Source organism: Phasianus colchicus, chromosome 22 (genome assembly GCF_987193195.1).
Source record: "Phasianus colchicus chromosome 22, bPhaCol1.hap1.1, whole genome shotgun sequence".
NCBI lineage: Eukaryota > Metazoa > Chordata > Aves > Galliformes > Phasianidae > Phasianus > Phasianus colchicus.
The window spans coordinates 3,121,758-3,138,878 of NC_143457.1; positions in this window are offsets into that span (position 1 = coordinate 3,121,758).

Below are 17,121 nucleotides of genomic sequence, written 5' to 3' on the forward strand. Positions count from 1 at the left end.
CCCACGTTGACAAAGGAGAGACCCCTTCTTTTCTCTCCTGGGAGCAGCGAGCAATAGATTAAAACAAGCATCAATCAGGAAAAGGAGCAAGGAAACTGCTTAAAGGAGCAGGGCGGAATTCCTCCCCGCTTCCCCACTTCCCTGCACATCTCCATGGTTTCCTAAGGTATGTTTCTGGTTGATAAATGCCCCTATATCTCTGGTCCCTTTGGGGGAACGGCTGTAAATCAGCGCTGAAAGGCAGCTCATAAGCAGAAGGGAATGGGGTTGGGGCTGGTTTTGGGGAGCATCTCACCTCTGCTCTGCCAGAGGATGGGGTGGAGGGGGTTTGTAAGGGATCCCAATGGGAGCAAATGGGCTCTGGGGTTCATTCTCCCCTATAGGACGATGCACACAGGGTGTTAATACTCCCTTATAGAAAGGCACATCCAGGTTAGCCCTAAACCCACACATAGGAGCACCCAACCCCACCAACGTGCACCGTGCTCCCACGGACACCCCATGAATCCAAATAAAGTCCCTCTTTTTCTTTTTTTTCTCCCCTTCTCCCCCCAAAAAATTCAATTTCTAGAGGGATGCAGATCTAGAAACGAGCAAATCCTTCAATGATAAGCGAGCAGCAGCTCATCTGCTGAAACCTGAAGGATTTAATCACCGATACTTTCCCCCACAAGTAGGGAAAATGCAGGAAAAAATAATAATAATAAAAAAAACCCCAACCCCAAACCGCCTGGGGATGAATTATTTAATGAAAAGTTGCTACCTTCTGCAATTACAAGAAGATTACTAATGTGGGAAGGTTTTCCATTTGAGATCTTGGAGTAATAAGCATTATTTTTTTAAGCGATTATCCAATAAATCTCTCTTTAAAGGGCGATAAATCCACCTTGAAAACCAGGGGATTTAAAAAAAAATATTTCAGAGGGACTTCCGCATTTTTCAAAATGACCATTGGAGAAAAGCAGAGGAACACATTGAGGCTGAAGTGTTTGTTTTGTCAGAGAAGCCAGAAAGGAGAGGAGGAATATTTGCAGAGCTCAAAGCAAGCGCAGGAAAAGCTGGAAAAGCAGAACGGTGTTTGAGAGCTCCTTCTCAGGGAAGCAAAGTTAATGCACACGAATGCTCGAGGCTGCAAAAATTCATGTGTTGTTTGTGTTATTTGACAGATGGAGGAGATGCGGGCTGGGTGCAGTGATTGCATGAGCACCTGAAGCTCCCCAGGGTGAAGCACGGTGCCCATCTCATGGGTAGAGCCCCAAAAACCAATGGTTAGCAAAGAGCTTTGGCCAACACGTGGGGATGCAAACTGAATTCAGTGCACCGTTTGGGTTGGAAAAGGCAAAGAGGTCAGGAAAAGAAAGCTAAGGGCTGAGCGCTCTGTTCCAGACCTCAACACTTTGCTTGCAAGGTCTCCATCCTCTGCGTTCCTATTTCTTAGGGATTATTTGCAAGGGATGCTCCCAGCTTCGGCGCTGTAGAGGAGGAATGTTCCATGCAATCTGACCATGGAGCCCTGAGGTTGGGTGAAAACACTTCCCACTTCCATCCTGCTTCTAAAGGAGATCTTGCATCATTTCTCATTGCAGAATGCCCATGCAAATCCTCCTGCAGTTCTGCAGAGAGCCCAGTTGGCCGTGCTGCCAATTGATGCACGTCACCATAGTTCTGATCTTTATCCTAAGACAAAAAAAACCCCAAGAACAAAACTCCTCTCCCCATCCAGACACCAAACAAAAAGGCAAAGTGTCACAACAGCACCGGTCTCTGCCTCTCTGCTGGGTCAGGTTTAATTTGCCCACAGTGCAGCATTAATAGGATGTAAGCTGCGCCCTTGAGCAATTACCTTATCAAAGCATAACATCTATGGAATGAGCAAAGTATTTTCATTTAAACAAATCAAAATAATAAGGCTGGCAATGGCCTTGTTCATTCTTTGAACCTCTAAGTGGCTTTTGAGATGTTCTACAGCCCCACACCAACTTTTATTCCTCTTAGTTTTCCTAAAGCAGATTAACTCCTCCTTGCTGAAAGGCTCACTTCTACTTCTGTCGGGGTGCATGGATTAATTGGGTTTATTCTGTGTACAACAGGAGTCCTGTGCTCCTGCTCCCATGTCCCATTTCACACGGGTTTTGGAGCAGGGTGGAGGCTTTCTGCCAGGCATATGGCTTGCATTGAGAGCAGCACTGCATGGGAGGAGATGCTGGAGCACAGTGATGGTGCAAGAAGAGGGATTTTCCTCTTCAGTTCAACCTTCCCCATTCAGAACATGATTTTAAGGGAAAGAGAGCACCTGCCATCCAATATATCAAGATGCCCTTGCACAGGATCCCTCATTATGTGGAAAAGCAGCTCACCTGCTCCCACATTAGTCCCACTCCAGTGCTCTCCCCCATAAAGATATCACTCTTCCCTGCTTGCACTGCTGGGCACACAACAAACCACTGCACCCACAGCTGGTTGAATCCAAGGCTGAAACCCCACTGCAGCTACAACTCACCTCCTTTAAGCTCAGGCTTTATGAAACCTCAACCAAGAGCCAGGGAAACCACCCAACCATTAGGGTTGGAAAAAGACCTCTAAGATCATCCATCAAAAGTCCATCCAGCACCAATATTGCCCTGGAAGGAGCTGTGTGCACGGCACAGACACAACACAAAGGGCTGCTTTGGCCTTTCTTGAAGTGTAAGGAATCAGATGGAACCAAACTGCATATTTGTCTGGGTGAATTAAAGCACAATCCTCTCTTCCCAGAGGGAGCGGTTGCTTCATATTTATACATTTAGTCTTACAGGTGTAAAATAACTTCCCTTTATGCTTATATAATAATTTTTTCATTTGAATTTCAAGGTTTTATTCCCTTCTTTGGATTCAAGTCTCCTACCTGAACCTGATTCTCCATATTGCCATTAATTCCTTCATCACAGAAATGAATTCCATTTAATTCTCTATAGTGGTAGTGTTAAGGCAGATCAAAAAAAATGCATTTGCAGAGACTTCTACCTCTTCTCCCACACGGTTCCCAGATCAACTGTGTCTTGAAAATACTTGAATTCAAAACCATGGCACTGTCCATCCCACCCAATGCTCCATCACTGAGCCCAGGCGACTGCAGCCAGCCCTGCAGCCTAAAAAATGAATGAGAAGAAAAAGCAACTATAAAACCCTGCAAACATACTGATAAAAATACGTATTGTAATATTACTGTGTTGATAGTCTTGAAGCCATAGAGCAAAGCTGTACCATTGCTAGGGTTTTTAAATTAATTTCTTTTAAAATATTAATAGGCCTTATAGCTTTCTTTTTTTCTGCTTTTGGTCCATGAGCTCAGGAGAGACAAATAAACTCTTTCTATCCAAACTCTACTCAGGCAATGAGGAGATAATGGTGTTTCTTCTAAAATAGGTGTTCTTAGAGGACAGAAATTGGTAAAAGCAGGATAATATTGGTTGTAGTGCACAAGCTTTAGAGGATGATGGTGGTTTTCCATCATGTGTAAGGTCTGATGCAGCCCCACGTCCTGGGCTTTAGGCTTAGGGCTGGTCCTTGACCTGTCCTCATCCTGGATGGTAGAGGAAAAGGGTTGAATGCATCTAAATCATTCACATAACGTTGCATGGAGTGGGATTTGAGTTGACTTTCCCCAAAGCAGAGCTCTTCCCTGGTCATTTCCAAACCTGCAGAACCTGTATGGGTGCTCAGCAGGCAGCAGGGAGGGCTGTTGGCTCCTTTCATCCTCTGCTTTTTGTGATGCTTGCCTTGTTTCCCTGTGGGTTCTGTTTCTCCTGGACCCGTGTGAGATTCACTGATCCCCCACTATGGTCTGTTCCTGCTCCTAACTGCCGTGCTGCAATTTAAGCAAGGCTTTACATCCCTTCCCAAAACCCAGATGGAAATTTTGGGCCCTTCCAGCCCTGAGGAAGAGGGATGAAATGAGCACAGGGGAAGAAAAGGTTAAACCTCAACCTTCAATTCCCTTCCATTCACACCAGGTAGCTTCTAATTACCCCCAATGGGAGAGGTCAGGAGGTGGGAGGAGGCTGCCACAATGAGGGAAAAATGTTTTATTGGCAACTGAGTTAAGGGCTCCCACCCTTGCACCCCGCTAAGGCCCTTGGTGGTAATACTTTTGGCCAGGTGTTTTTTCAATAGGAAAAAAAAAAAAAAAAAAGGTTTCTATGGGTTGGTTTTATCATGTTAATGTGAGGGTGCATTTCTTGAGACCAACTGGATGCCATTAACTTGGGCAACACCAGAAGGGGAACTGCTGTCCCCGCTTGGTTGTAGCAATGGGTGCATCCTGAAGGTGATCCTTCTTCCATATCAGTGCCCAGAAGTGCTGGGAATGAGGGGTTATTGCCTTTCTTTGCTGTGGGAAGAGCTTCTGCAAAAATGCTTTCTCATTTGGGGTTGAGCACCATTGTAGGAGTGCTGTTTGCTTCCCTAACGTGAAACTCGGCGTCGTTTTGTCTTCCTTTTAAAATGTTTTTTTTTATTATTATTATTATTTTTGAGCCATTTTTTTCCTCATCCTATAATACTGATTATGCTGGGAGACAAAACATTAAAGGAGAAAAAATCCCGATCTACGAAATGCATAATTTTTTTGTCTGAAGGAGATAAGTCTTCAGAAACACAGAAGGAAATTTGCACGCGGCTCAGCCTCGTTGTGCTTAATCTCATGCAATAATCACTGCTGCTTGGGTTGGCAGTGGAATAATTAAACAGATATTAAAATTGCAATCAGCTGTCACTGGGATCTAATAGAAACGTTGGGTGATCAACATCTGCACCTCTGTCTGGAGGTGAGAAGTCAAGGGTGGGGGGTTCCATTGGCGTCACCCGGCTCCTGGATGGGTTTCCCCTCAAACTTGGGTGGACACCCAAGGAACATGGAGATGGGGCACGGAGGGACGTGGTTAGAGGGGATGGGTTGGGGTTGGACTCGATGGTCTTGGAAGTCTTTTCCAGCCCCAATGGTTCTATGATTCACATGCTCAAAGTGCTTCCATTCGGGGTCTTGTGTCAGTGGGAACCCCACAGCTGGCTGATGAGTTGTTGGTTGGATTTGATGTCCGAGGTCTCCTCCAGCATTAAGGATTTTGTGATTCTGAGTCTGTGGGAGTGAGCTGTAGGACAAATCCTATCCGTATGACAGAAGATATACTGATATACGAAGATATACTGATGAAGCTGGCATCCATAGATACCATCTCCATCATGCTGCTGTGTGGAAGATGCTCCCAGTTTTGGTCATCAATTCCAGGAGATCCTTCCCAAAGACACTGGTTGTCCATGAAGCTTGAGGAAGTGTTTGAGATCTGCAAGAGAGGAAACACAGCACCAAATTTAACGTGAAGGCTTTGGGTCTGAAGAGCCCCTTGGTGGGGAGCTCACTTTAATTTGGTGCTGGCTTTTAAACAGGAATTCTTTTCCTTGAGACCAGCTCAGGGCTGTGAGATGAAAGACAATCTAGTTGCTAATGCACCGTAAAGCAAGGGGAAAAAAAATCTGCTGACAAACCCCGTAAATAAGGTAGGAAGGTTTTTCTTTTTTTTTTTTTTTCCTTTCCTCCAAGAGTCAATTCTCATTTCCTGAATTTTCATTAGGAAGGAGGGGAGAGGTTTTCTTCTCTCCCATTAATTTCTCTTCGTGTTCTCTCTATAATCAACTGATTTGCTTTAATATTTGACGTAGGTGACAAAGTGTTGAAAGCACGTAATTGAATTGTTTTGCTTGCTTTCGCTATACTTAAATGTTTGCAGAATGACCTCCTGCTTCTGGCACCATTCGAGCCTACGGAGACCATCATAGCATGGATTGAGTTGGAAGGGGCCCTAAAGGCCACGAGCTCCAACTCCCCTGCAACGAGCAGCGACACCCACAGCCCCATCCATGCTCCAGAGCCCAACCCTGGAGAAGGTCCCAAAGTGCTGCACAGATCCATAGCACAAATAAGGATGAGATTTCGATCTGAATTACTTTGGCCAACATCCAATGCAACATCGCGGCGCTGGATGTGAGCCCGGCGTAATGGAAAGCAGGGCTGGGGCCCCGTTCTGCAAGCCAATATTTAACATTCACAACTTATTTCTCGGCGTTAGGAAAAACAAATTAACAAGCTCCCCCCCCCCCCCAAAAAAAAAAAAAGACTTCTCTTGGAACAAAAAGAATCAAATTGCATTTTTTTTTTTCTTCCCCTCTCCCCCCGTTAAAATGAAAATCTTTCTGTCTGAGGCACCTTTGCTGGTTTTGATTAGATTTTTTTTTTTTTTTTTTTTTTTAATTTAAAACCATTACCTCTATCATTTTTTAAGCCCATGGTTACATTAGCTCTGGATGATGCAGTATCTGTAAAAGAAGGCTCTTTTCCTCTAACATGCAGCCCTTTACTTGACTGCTTCCCATTGATAGGAGATAGAGCAGCATGGAAAATAGCCTGTGCGAGGCTGGTAGAAAGGGAGGGAAGTTAGCAGGGCTGCTCAGCATATGAAATAACCCCGTGCCTTTATCGTAATCCGGGGACCCACTTTCCTACCATCCTGGGCAGAGGTAGAGCTATCTCCAGACTGGAGGCAGGCAGATAGCCGGCGAGCCGCACTTATCGCCCAGCACAGCGGGCAGAATGGGAACTGGAAATTGCTCTAAAATAAAGTTGCTGGAGAATTAACTTCTAAAGGGTGGAAATGCTCAGAGGAGGGGGTGCTGGCCACTTGCTAGCCGCATAGAATTAAAAGCAGGCTCATGCTTGGTCTTGCTCTGTTCTTGCCGAGTCCAAAGGTTCTGCTTGGATGAGTTTTTCCCCATAAGAACCCATAAAGACAACAGGTCTGATGGGTCAGGTCATGGGAATGTACTCCTAATGAAGGGAAGGGATGCTTAAAGTGTCTTTGGGTTGCTTCTGTTCCAGCCCATACCGAAAGCAACACCCAACTTCCCCTCCAAAACCCCTTCCTGCACCTTGGTAGAACCACACATGAACCCCACGCGTCCTCACCAAGAGCCCCTCATCCTCCTTGCACAGAGCATTTTGCTTCCATCCCCACTCCTTTGGCAATCTCGGATGCCTCCAGGCTGTCCTCTGGAAGTCAGCAGGATTTAAGCCTTGCTTAAAGCAATTTGGAGCCAGCAGAGGAGTGGGGGCTTGGCTGGGAGGGAGGGAACCCCCTGGAGTGAGATGGGGGCTTTGTGGGTTGGAGGAAGGCAAGCTGCTGTCTTGGGGCCACAGGGTGATGAGGGCAGAGCTGCTCCACATAAACTTCTTATTTTTTCCCCCAAGTTTTTAAATGTGGTGGGGTTTCTTTGTCCATTGGCTTGGCTCTGTTGCAGTCAGAAGATGGTTGGCTTTGTTTATTGGTGTTTTTTTTTCCCCCTCCTTTTCTCTAGAATTTAATTTGCCTTTCTTTCCAATATCAACCTTGTTTAGAAAATCACCATGAAGATGAGGCTTATTTCACTCTGCCCCTCTCAAAGTGATGCTTCCCTGAATCAGAGAGTCATTAACGTTGGAAAAGGACCCTAAAAGACCAAGCCCACCCCCAGTCCACCCCACCTGCCCACGGCCCACCCCCCTCAGTGCCACATCTCCACACTGAACACCTCCAGGGATGGTGACCCCACCACCTCCATGGGCAGCTGTGCCAACCTGAACCTCCTCCAGTTCAACTCAAGGCCGTTACCATTGAATGGGACCAGACCTATTGGGTCAAAAGCCAATGACTACGAATAGATAACATTTACAAGGGTATGTACATGTTGAAGAGGTCTCTCAGGACAGGGTGAGATGTGCAACTTGTAGGTGTGCACACACACAGCTCAGTGTGATGTGAATTATTGGGAGTGATCTGATCCCAGCGCTGCCCCTTCCAGCCACCCAGCTCCAGTCAAGCCAGAAGATATTGTTATAACCCACGCATAGAGAGCAGAATACAGAATAAATTGCTAATAAAAACTCTAGGGGATGGCATATAAATGAGAATAGAGCCTGGCATATGTTTTCATTGACCTCGATGCGTTGCACCACGTTGTCCCCACACTTTCTTTTGGTGATAAATTACGGCGCGTTGCTGCTGGGAATGGAATGATCAAGCTCAGATGTCTTATTAAGATCTCTCCTTTCCAAAATGTCACATTGCCTTGATGTTTAAAGGTCTTTGCAGTGCAACAAGCGGGACATTGTGGTGAGCAGCAGGCTCCCTGCTCCTTTTTGCTGGTCAGGGCAGCAGGATCCACAGCATCCCACTGTGAGCTCGCAGTGCTGGATGTCGGATGGTGCTGTCCTCATAGCAAGATAGGGGGAATGGGGTGAGCAATAGGGTAGAATTTGCTGGTCCATGCAGATTTGGTGCAGGGGGTTGGATAGAACAAGGTGAGGACTTCAAGGACACCCAGGTATACTTCTCAAAGCTCTATTTGACCGCTCAGCATCTTCAGCCCCTTTGCTCTGTCCTGTATCGCCACCCAAGGGGTGAAATCTTGCTTCTCACTGCAGCTTGTGCAGGAGCAATGAGTGGCCTGAGAGCTGTGCCTGCAAACAGGTGGTTTCAAAGCCACTGATACAGGGATGGAGAAGTGCTGAAAAAGCTTGCTGAGCTTTTTTCCCCCTTAGAAAACTCTTTGCAGAACAGGAGATGACAACAAACCGCTGTGTTCTCAACCAGCCCCTCCAGCAGCATAGAATCATTCAGGCTGGAAAAAAACCTCTAAGATCATCCAGTCCAACCATTCACCCACCCCACCGTGCCCTCTGAGCACATCCCTCAGTGCCACATCTCCACACTGCACGCCTCCAAGGGCAGTGACCTCACCACCCCCCGGGCATCACTTTTTGGATGAGAAATATTCCCTAATCTCCAACCCGAACCTCCCATGGCACAACTTAAGGCCATTACCTCCCGTCCTAACCATGATCACAGAAGCATCTTTTTTCACGGCACGAGATTAGCATATGGTGAAATTCGGCGTGCGGATGGGGTGAGTTTTACCCCTATCTACTTCCAGCGGTCCGACATCCATAGGGATGCTTCCATCCAGGGCTGATGGAGATCGGCTCCTACCGTTGCCATCGGAAGACGCCTGCTGCCACCCCGCGGCACGGCCGGGAAGCGACAGGAGGGATGGGAGCCTTCCTCGTCTTCCTCGTCTTCCTCGTCTTCCTCGCCTTCCTCGTCTTCCTCGTCTTCCTCGCCTTCCTCGTCTTCCTCCTCTCCCTCCTCTTCCTCGTCTTCCTCCTCTCCCTCGTCTTCCTCCTCTTCCTCCTCTTCCTCCTCTCCCTCCTCTTCCTTGTCTTCCTCCTCTTCCTCTTCTTCCTCGTTTTCCTCCTCTTCCTCCTCTTCCTTCTCTTCCTCCTCTTCCTCTTCCTCCATCCGTGCTCAGAGCCCCATCCAGCCTGACCCTGGATATCTGCAGAGATGGGGCATCCACCACTCTCAGCGCAGCCTGTGTCGGTGCTTCACTGCCCTTATTGTAAAAAAAACTCCTTCCTTATACTCAATCTAAATCTCCCCTCTTTTAGTTTGGAACCATCTCACCTTGTCCCATCACAACCTGCTGAAGAGTCCATCCCCTTCCTTCTTACATCCCCTTGAGATATCCCGTGAGGATTTTCAATCTAAGCACTGGTGATGTAAAAGTTCTTCTTCAGGAACTGTAAAACTGTGGTTGGCTTGGACCATTGCAGTGGGGATGTGTGAACAGCACGGAGACAAAGTTTCTCCCCACCTGCAAGGTTTTAAAGGGTTTCCTTTGAGTGTTTTGATTCGTTTTTGGGCAGTTTGTGGGTACGTGTCAGCTCCCAGCTTTGGCAAGGCAGGTGCTCATGCTTCATCCCTGCAGGCATCCAAGGCCAGGCTGGATGTGGCTCTGGGCAGCCTGGGCTGCTGGTTGGTGACCCTGCACATAGCAGGGGGTTGGAACCAGATGATCACTGTGGTCCTTTTCAACTCAGGCCATTCTATGATTCTATGCAATCTGTTGGATCAGATATTGATTTCATAGAATCATAGAATGGTTTGGGTTGGAAGGGACCCACAAGGATCATCAAGCCCCAACCCCTGTTTGAGTTGGGACACTGAAGTTTTCATTTCTGTTTCTCACAACAAATGCAAGCATAAGAAGAATACAATGTAGAACGTTGTATAGAATTCTTCTATACAACAGTATAGAAGAAGGGATAGGATGGCCAAACCCAACCCAATGGGATGCCATGATGTCTCTGTGCTGCAGGCTCGCTCACGTGCCAAGGAAACCACTTATTTCCAGCCCTGGGCTTTCCAGGGAAAGAAGCAGCTCTTTGACAAGCTCCTTAATTAGCCAGAAAGTTGGGTCATAACCACTGTTGTGTCTCCCCTTGTCGTGGTTAGACTGCAGGGTGTGTGAAAAATTGCAGCAGCACAATGAGCATTTCGAGGAGTTGATGTTAATTTTAGAGAATGAAAGAAGGGATTTCTTTTTCACTCTTGATAATGATTTTTTTTTTTTTTTTAGACTGCTGAATACCCTCAGGATGGGAACAGAGAGGGTCTGTCTGTAAACAGCTCTAAAAATGTGACCCTGAGCACCTGTGGTTACAACAGGGTGGACTTCCATCTTAACCTTCCAGCTTGCCCTCTGACTTGCTGCTTGGGCTCAAATCTGAAGCTGCTTAAGATGGAGCAGAACGTGGTCCTGGCTGCTCAGACGTTCCCTGCAGCACCCAGAGGAGTGGGTGGATGGGCTCTGTTGGGCCATTGGGGTGCAGTGTTTGCATTACACAAGTGCACAATGGTGAGGGTGGGTACTTCCTTGGATGTGTGATGGTGAAGCCCCAGGTCCTGCTTCTTGCAGCACAAAGCTCCTGGTTTTAATGGGCTAAATTGACCCCTTTTAGCATCTTCATATAGGGTCACGTTGCATGGCCTTGACTCTTCCCTGTGTCTAGGAGATGGAGCCTTGGTATCAAGGCTGATAACCCTGCTTCTAATGGGACGTTTGGAAAAAGACACAGTTCTTCCCAAGGCCCTCTGGACTCAAGAGAGGAACATCACACTGCACAACCCAGCCTGTACACCCCATAGCCCTCACCCCCTTCTTTAAAACTCTCCTGCCCAAGCTATTTTTGGAGCTTGCTTTAGCTGCCATAAGCTTCAAAGCCTTGTTTATACAAGAGCAGTTAATAATGGTAAGAGCTGTGTGCAGACTTCTCTAAAAGGGAGTCCAGAAAAGCTGTGCTCATTCAGGAATAGTAATTACTTGTATGGCTTCGGCAGCAGTAAAAACAGCCCCGCAGTGTTTCAGGGTTGGAAGCCTTTGCCAAGCTGCTGAAGGTGAATGACTTGGATACACGGGGGCTGTCTCATTGCATTTCTCAGTCCCTGGCTCACCCTTTCCTGGGCAGGCTGCCATCTCCTTGTAATGCTGAGCTCCTGTTCTCTGTGTCTGCAGAGCCACTGAGCTGCATCGCAGCCGTCCTTGGGTCTTGGGATCAGTTAGGGGTCAAGGTTGCACAGAGAGGTGGTGATTGTCCCATCCTTGGACACACACAAGGTCAGGCTGGACGTGGCTCTGAGCAAGCTGCCTAAGCTGTAGATGTCCCTGTTCATTGCAGGGGTGTTGGACCAGATGGCTTTTTAGGGTCCCTTCCAACTCAAACGATTCTGTGCTAAGGTTAGGTTCGAACTTTCCGGATGCATCGTTGGCCTCCAGCTGCTAACAGGAGTGCTTCAAGTGAAATGCAAGCATCGTGTGGTGAAATGCTGTTGGTTCTACTTTCCTTTTAGGACTTGATGTGCATGGGAATAGCTGCAGAAGGAAAAAGATACGAGAGGATGGATAGCAATGCCCAATCCTGGCTGGACGAAGCACATCTCCTCTGCCAGAAGTGCTGCACACAAAGCAGTGCAGCAAAATGAGTCCAGGACTGAGGGCTCTGAGCCAAGACTTAAGTGACTGGGATAGAGCCAGCTGCCTAGGGGCAGGAGATGGGCTGCTGGTGTGTTATCACCACTGCTTGCCACAGACCAACTGCAGGGAGAGGACCTGGGGGTGGATGCTGCTTGAGATGGAGTGTTTTGTCCTCTTTGGCCTTGGGCAGCTCTGGGGATGTGCACACAGCAAGGCTCTGCTGGCTTTGGAGGAGAACTGGAGAATCCTGTGTCCTCATATTGGGTGGCCCCAAATCTCTGCGCTGCACAAAGCTGCACTGTGCTCTGAGCTGTGATGCTCAGTAGCATTAAAGCACTGGGTGCTGGCTGTGCCAACGTGCAGGCAGCCGACCACCTCTGGAGCTGGGATTTCATGCTTGTGTGCTTGCTGTCCTTGCTGCTGGGCAAAAAACATCAGTGAAGACTTCATCAGCCAGGCTGGGAGCTGTTCTCATGCTCATTGCATGCCTGCATCTCCTCTGGACAAACGATGCTGCTGGGGGGGCAGGAGGGCTCCCATCTGCAACATGCAAATCCCACAGGGGAACTTTCAAAGAGCTTCTGAGTAACTAGAAGTGTATTTATAGCCAGCCCCAGGATGTTTGCTGCTAATGAGATGCACACAGGGCTCAGTCATGACTCAGTGCTCCACAGATGTGAGTTTGCTCCTTTTAGTGGCATGCTTTTAAACAAGAGCAGAACTCTGGGCTGTTTCTTTGGGAGAGCTGGTGCTCCAAATAAAGGGAATAAAAGCCTGGTGGGAGGGTGGTTTTTGTGCCATGTTTAGGGTTGGTATTGGGCACAAGGGGGGGGATGCAGCTGAAGGCATCTCCCCACTGTCTGCAACGTGCAGAGGAATGGAAGCACAATGTGAAGGTCTGGGAGGATGCATTGCTGGGAGGTTCATGTGGATTTGGTTAGGGGCGTGAAATAGAGGTGCTGCCGGGTGCTCCTGTGCCATTTATCTCTGTCTGGGTGGATGAGGTGGGAGATGGGTGAAGGCAGCTGACAGCCCCGCCTGGTAGCTGTAACAAATATGTGAATAATGACAAGTGAAATCCCACCCAACGCACAGCCCTGCTCACCACACGCATTTCTCCACTCAATCCTGGCCCCTGCTTAGCACCTGCAACACCTCCAGCCCTGCAGAGAGAGGCTGGGGTGTCCATCAGCCGCCATGAGAAATGTCCTTCATTCCTCCTCAGAGCTCCTTCTTGAGGCAAACTCATTTGTTTTTCCAGCAGGGGATTTTTGGATAGGTCTCCAGTGCCAAGATTGTGTCAAAAGGGAGGGAGGGAAGCAGGTGAATTGGGAAGACAGATGTCTCACCTGTTGTGTCATGTTAGTGTCAAGGCGTAGGGATCAGTGTGAATAGACATTAAGCTGGAAAACGCAAGGAGGGGGGAAAATAAGGTGCAGACAGAAGGAAAAAAGCATTCTCCGTGTCTGATGGTTTGAGTTTCTGTGCCACTTGGCACAGTGAGGGTCAATGAAAGACAGGGAGCTGCTCAAGGTGTTGCCTTACCAAGGTGCTAACCCCGAGCAGTTGGCCAGGGGAGTGTATTTGTGCTGAGCAGCACCTTTGTCTGGTGGGGGTGGAGGTGGCACTGAGGGCTTTTGGGTTTAGAAAATGAGACCCTCAGCAAGAAATACTTGAATTCTCTTTAAGAATGATTGCTATTTGACCTCCAGTGCTGCCTGGGCCTTAAGCAAAGGGCAAAAATCTCAATTACTTGAGTCATAGAATCGTGAAAGTAGGAAAAGACCTCTAAGTTCATCAAGTCCAACCATCAACCCATCCAACCATCAACCCATCCCAACCATCAACCCATCCAACCATCAACCCATCCCAACCATCAACCCAACCCCACTATCAACCCATCCCAACCACACGTTGTGCAGCATAAGGTGTGGAGGACACAAATACCCATCAAATGGAATGGTTTCTACTTTGGAAGGGATGCAGGAGGTCAACATCCATCAAGTGAAATCTTTCTGTTTTGGTCCCGAGAAGATCCCAAGTCGTGGCCAATGACCTTGGCAGGCAAGTAGCCACTGCAACGAAGCAGTTCACCAACATTAAGTGCCATGGGTGCTCCATTGCCACTCAGATGCCATTGACTCTGCAGGGATTTACAGCTGTCAGCTTGAATCCCTTCTCAGAGACCTTTGCTGACTTGCAGCTGGGAACACCACCAACACAGAGCAGAATTATCTGCGTTCATATCTGCTCTGCGGTTGTGTTGTGGAAGCGAGCTGATATCTCCTTTAGAGAAGTCATTACATACATAAATGAGAATAACTGCAGTCATTATCTGGCTCTAATTTCTTTAAGCCACGATTCGATAACTAAATGCACATGCTTAGTTCTAAGCAAGCAGTACTACTTATCTGAAGATATACAGGACTGGGACAGAGAACACATCTAAAGCACAGGACACATTTGTGTGGCTCGGTGGTGATGTTTCACCCCAGAAAGCTTCAGTCTGCCTGTGGCTGGTTGTAGATCATGCATGTCATGAGGGGCCACCATGTGATAAAGAGAAAAAATGGCTCTGCAAGAGAAAGCTTTCCCCCCATCGCTGCCTCATCGAGGCTATAAAAAGTTGCCCTGATCCAAGTTTTTTCTTATGCATAGCCTCTGGCTTGGTCTGTGGTCCAGCTAAATGAGGCTTGCACTTGCATAAGTGTAAGGAAGAGGAATCACTAGCAATCCAAAGATATTTATAATGGCTTTGCTCTTCATCATCTCCTCTCCCTGCAGCCATGCATGTGACCCAGCCTTGGCTCTGCATAGGGCTGTTATTGTGGTGTCCTGGTCACGGTGGATGCTGCTGAACACACGATGGAAAGATGTCAAAGGGACCATCAAAGCGGGTTTATCACAGGGAGCCCTTGTCTGCGTGCAGCCCTTTGGACTGACATGAAATAAATTTGGGGCGGTGGGGACAAGATAAATTACAGAGCCTCCTGGTCATCAGATGAAATAGCAGAGGGGGAAAGAAAGAACAGAGGGCGCTTTGCTGGGTGAGGAGGGGGGTGCTGGGCTGACACGTGAGTCGGGATGCACATGATGGGGGGGGGGGGAGGAGGCCGTGTCCTGATTGTCCTGATGCACTCAGCACACGAGGCTGAAACCCTCTTTGTGACCCTTCCTCAGGGTGAGATGGCTTTCTGCGTTGCTCAGGGCTCGTATGCAGGTAAGAAAAAAGCCTCGCTTCCCCCCAAAAGGTCAAAAAATAGAAGGGGGGGGGGGATGCTTTGCCATCCTTCTGCTCGGTGGCTGTACCACCTCCCAGCTTCCTGTGTCAGGCAGTTCGGCACCGTGTCAGGCAGTTTGCTGGAGGTTCTGTGCTTGAAACGAAGACGAGGATGCAGCCCCAGGCTGCTCTTCTTGCAGCTCGTGCAGCAGGAAGCCCCGCTAAGCATCGCAGCACCGCCGGCTGCTCGCAGGAAGACGTGCTGGGGGAACAGCAGCTCCGAAGCCCTGAGCTCAGCCGTGTGCTGCCACGTTTGCTTGGGTGGTTGGTGACAAACAGCAGCAATTCATCGCTCAAAGCTTCATCCAGCGTAGGAAAACCTCCCTGCTGGTGCTCGTATGGGCTGTGCTCGTGTAGGAGCTTCTTTCCTTGCGAGCCCGATGGTGGGAGCACCAGCACATGAAGGAAGGCCTGAGGTTAAGGGGTCGAGTTACGCCGTGGGCCGTTTCATGTAATGTCAGCCATCATTAATGACCGCTGGGCGGCCAATCGCAATGGAGAACGGCGGACCCGCTGCGGAGAGCCGTTACGATTCAAACGTGCCACTTCCGCTTCTCTGCGCGCATGCGCCGTGCTGCTTGGAGGACCAAACAGCATAGAGTTGGCGGCGCAGAGCGGCTAAAGCGAAGGGACTTCACTTCCGCGCAATGCGCTTGGGAGGACCTATTACCATAGAGACGGGAGGACCTATCAGCGTAGAGACGGGAGGACCTATTACCATAGAGACGGGAGGACCTATCAGCATAGAGACGGGAGGACCTATTACCATAGAGACGGGAGGACCTATCACCATAGAGACGGGCGGCACAGAGCGGCGCTCCGCGGGGACTCGGGTGGGTCTGGAGCTCCGTTGACCGCTATGGGTGCAGTTCCGCATTTTGGCCACGCGGTGGCAGCAGAGACCGAGGAAAAGCGTCGCCCATAGCGCCTAATTTAATGCTAAGGGAATGAGAGCGCGTTAGCAGAAAGCACGGAGATACTGGCAGAAGCGGCAATGCACGGCACAGCTTGCACAATAAAGGAAATCACGGCTGGTTCTCAGCGCTTTGGGCGATGTTCTGCTCAGATATGCTGCTGCAGGGGGATTTCCCGGACGATTCCTGCGGTGTTTCTACTGAGAAGTGAGCAAAGCTGTTCCTCTTTGCTGTAACCTCGTGCCTGTTGCTGGGCAAATCCTCACCCTTCCTTTTTCTGCCAGCTGTTCTACTCAGGCATTGCTTGTGATCCGCTGGGAGGGGAAATCCTCCGTAACGTGAAGGCAAACGATGGAGCGGATCACGGATATGGAAAAAACGAAGCGCTGGGGATCCGGGCTGGCGTTTATCAGGAGCACCGCCTGCTAGTTTTTGTGTGCTCAGCATGAGTCACCGACTGCCGGTAACCCCTCGGGTGCAGGGCAGCTTATCGTGCTCCTAAAGGCAAAGGTTCGGCTGGCTGTACGCAGTGCGGGGACACAACACGTTGCGGAGTGCTATTTCTGCACAGACCGAGAAGCACAGACCCCGAGCAAAACGTTTGCTTCGTTTCCCTTCCTGCAGAAGAAACCCTATGCGAGGACGGCTGCGTGTGCGCAGCTCAGGTGGGCTGGGCTGGGCCGCTTCTGACAGCTGTTTTGCTGCAGCTGAGCCCCACGCAGCCCCCAACCATCACCGAAATGGGGGAGGGGATGCAAAACCCCTATGGGGGCAGAGCTGCTGCATTTCCGCACAGATGCTGGGGCTCTATGGGGCAGAGCACGGATCGCTTCCCTGGCTGCTGCTGCTGCTGACGATGATGATGATGATGATGATGCGGAGGGAGGGGGGTTGGTGCGAGGACTACAAACCCCGGCAGCTCCCACGCTCCGCCCTTCCGCTGCCGCTGCTCAGCGCGGCCCCGAGGCGGCAGCGGGCGGCCCACGCGTGGCCCCGCCATGAGCTCAGGTCAGGGGCGATGATGGGGGGAGGATGGGGATGAGGATG